The following is a 3,684-nucleotide window of genomic DNA, read 5'->3' on the forward strand; positions in this document are numbered from 1 at the left end:
CTCAGCAATAGAATTATAAGCTCCACCATGTTTGGCTTTTTATTTATATATTTATTTATTTATTTATTTATTTATTTATTTATTTTATTTTTTTAAACAAGGTTTCTGAGCATCAAACTCAGATCTCACAAGTACTTTACTGACCTAGCTATCTCCCAAGCTCCAGCTCTCTTTAAGTGGAGAGTATCAGACTTCAAGTCAATGTAAAGGATGATAAAGAAACTGTTTCTATAAAGAATGTTTGCTTTCAGGGAGACAACTGAAGGGCAGTGTGGTCTCAAGGACTGTAGAAGTCAGTGGCGGGAGTTTAGGGTCTTCACTGTAGTACAGTACTGCCGTCTGACAGCTGTCTATTGTCTGTCTTTTGAATAAGCACTAAAAACTGCTTCCATGTAACTGCTTCTTGGAAACAACTTTATCTTCTTTTTGCCCTTCCATATTCACTTTCTACCTTTCTCAACTTTTTCGTTTGTTTTTATTTTTATTTATTTTTTGTTTTTTGTTTTTTTGGGGTTTTTTGAAGGACAAGCTATTGAGAAGTAAAAGTAACAACTTCCCGCAGCACAGAGGGGTCCCAGAAATGGGTTGCCTTGGTTGGTTGGTTTGGGGGTTTTGTTTTGTTTTGTTTTGTCTTTGCTTTGTTTGTGGAGATTGGGTCTCACTATACCCAGACTGACCTGGAACTTGTTATGTAGCCTAGACTGACTTCAGACTTAAAATCATCCTGCCTCAGCCTCCTGAGTGCTGGCTGGAGTTTCAGGTGTGTGCCACCAAACTTGGCAAACATCTTTCCCCTGACCTTGTCTCTAGATAGTACCATCATGCTCTTTTGCCCTCCAGTATCTAGAAGTGGTCAGATAATAAGTATGTGATTGGAGGTCAGAAGATAGTAAGGTCATAGTCCTTATTCCCCAAGCTGGATAACTAAGGATTGATGGCAGAGCTTTCTCTACAGTTCCTTCTATTTCTTTTTTCCTTTATAGCTGCTTGCTAGAAACTTCCTTCATTTCCTAGTTCAAAATCAAGGAAGAACCAGACAAGGTGTTAGGCACTTGCAATTCTAGCTATTCAGAGGCAGGACAGGATCACTTTGAGGTCAGCATGGGCAACATAGGGAGACCTGAGTGTCCAAAACAACACCAGGGGTTTAAACCCCGGGGCCTTGGGTGTACTAGGTGGGCACTTTACCACTGTGCTACAACTGCAGCTCATCCACTTACTTTTTCTAGTTAGAGCTCATGAGTCATTATCCAATCTAGGGATTATTTGCCCTTGGGTAGGGATTGTGTGCCCTAGTCTGGAGGAACAAGTTATTTGGTTAAAATACTACTATTGGAGACAGAGGCAGACAGATGTTGTGAGTTCAAGGCCAGTCTGGTCTACATAGAGAGTTCCAGGCTAACTGAGGCTATAGGGAGACTCTGTCTCAAAAAAGACAAAACAAAACAAAACACTACTATTACACTAATGAGTGGTGGGTGAAGAAGAACCCCTTTAAGTGAGTGAAAAGAAACATCTGTTACTCAGAAGGAAACTTTTCCATTAAGACATGGTCTCGTGTCACCCAGGCTGACTTCAAATTCTGTGTATACCTGGAGATAGCAGTGAACTTCTGCTCCTCTTGACTCTACCTCCTAAATTCTGGGATTATAGCTGTGTGCCACCAAACCCAACTGAAAGGGAAAAGCTTTAGTGAACGGTAGCTACCTCCTAATCCATAACACCTAAGAGACATCCTTGCATACCTCCTTCTCTCACCTTCCATAACTAGTTCATTCATTGACAGATATTTATCAAACCCAACTGAAACGGAAAAGCCTTAGTGAATGGTAGCTAACCTAATCCATAACACCTAGGAGACATCCTTGCATACCTCCTTCTCTCACCTTCCATAACTAGTTCATTCATTGACAGATATTTATCAAGGGCCTGACAATAGTGTTTTAGGTTCTAAGGCCAACTGATTCTTCTGCTTCTTCCTCCACTACTACCAGCCTACTCCAAGCTGCCATCGTCTTTCTATGGTGCTACAGCCTGTTAACTAGCTTCTCTACCTCTCCTAAGGCCTATTTCATAAAATTGTTGTGAGGATTACATGACTTAACTGTAAATGGGGATGGTGTCACATCTATAATCCCAGCACTTGGGAGACGGAGGCAGGAGGATACAGAGTTCAAAGCCAGCCTGAGGTACGTTAGACCCTGTCTCAAATAAACATACATACACACACACACACACACACACACACACACACACACAAAATATTTCTGCCCATTTTCATTGCTTTTAAATAGATTTAACCAGGATGAATGACCTAGATTTTATTGAATTATTTGAGGTTGACCATCCTTTTTCTGTAATGGGAAACTGGAATCTAGAGAACAGACATAGGGTTGGGAAGGGAGTGGGGGGGGTGGAAGAAAGAGATCCTTTAGGCCTTGAGAAGTTATGAAACATAAAATAATTCTTATACAACCTTGATGATTAGATTGTTCAAATAAGCCTTTGGAAGGTAAATCCTGTTTTTCCTGTTTAGAATTTACTAACATACCCTCAGATGATTGAGCCTACTCCTCTTACCCCTCCCCACTGCAGTCTCAGGACATTCAGGTGCCATGAGAACATTAAGGTCCTCTAATACTACCAGGTTAGGCCTCACAAAAGCAAAACTCATGGAGTTGTACTGGATGCTAGAGATGCTTCAAGACTATATTAGATAGAATCTATTTTTGAGACCTACAAATTCAAGAAAATAAAACTGAATCCAGAAATTTTTTATTATTTTTATTTTATGTGTATGTGTGTGTTGCCTGCATGTAGTTAAGTGCATCTGTGTAGTGCAATGAATGCCCTCGAAGGACAGAAGAGGCTGTCAGATCCATGTAGATGCTGGGATTTGAACCTGGGTCTTCTGCAAGAGCAGTCAGTGTTCTTAACCACTGAGCCATCTCTCTAGCCCCATGAACCCAGAGATTCTTTTAACTTCCTAGAAAGGAGCTACCTTTAAGATAAGTGATTTTTAAACAAGATATAATGTATCATCCTTGCCTTCAAATTACAGAACTGTAGAGCTTGGGCCTTGTTTATCATAATTGAGTCAAATATTATTTCCTTTTTTTCTAATGTACAAGACAAGGTCAATGCTGATAAATACTCATTGGGAAAAAAATGTGACACTAAAAGTAGCTTTAGAGCTGGCATGGAAGTACATGCCTGTGATCCCAGCATGAGGAGGCTGATACAGGAAGATTGTGTCCTTGAGGCCAACTGCTAACAGTTTCCAGCTTTGTAGCAGAGCTAAAATTGGTACTTGTCTATCTGCCTGCCTTTCCTGCTACACTATTGTTTCTCAATGTCTCTCTGACTCTCTGTGTCTCTCTGTCTCTATCCCCTAACTCTCCTTTCCTTTCCCTTCTTCTTTCTTTCCCTCCTTCTCTGTGTCTGTCTTTGTCAGGTTTTATGAGACAGGATTTCATGTAGTCTAGGATGTCCTTGAACTCCTGATCCTCCTGACTCTATATCCCAAGTCTTTCCTCACTTAAAAATCAGGGGAGGGTTGTCCTGTAATGGTGGTGGGTCATCTGACCTCTTGATCAAGGAGGCCAAGGAGACCCCACCAGATGGACTTGAACCAGTGTCCAGTCTATAAAGAGGAGGGTCAACACAGAGGAATCATTTCCTCCA

Source organism: Nannospalax galili, unplaced genomic scaffold (genome assembly GCF_000622305.1).
Source record: "Nannospalax galili isolate Female #2095 unplaced genomic scaffold, S.galili_v1.0 scaffold1631, whole genome shotgun sequence".
NCBI lineage: Eukaryota > Metazoa > Chordata > Mammalia > Rodentia > Spalacidae > Nannospalax > Nannospalax galili.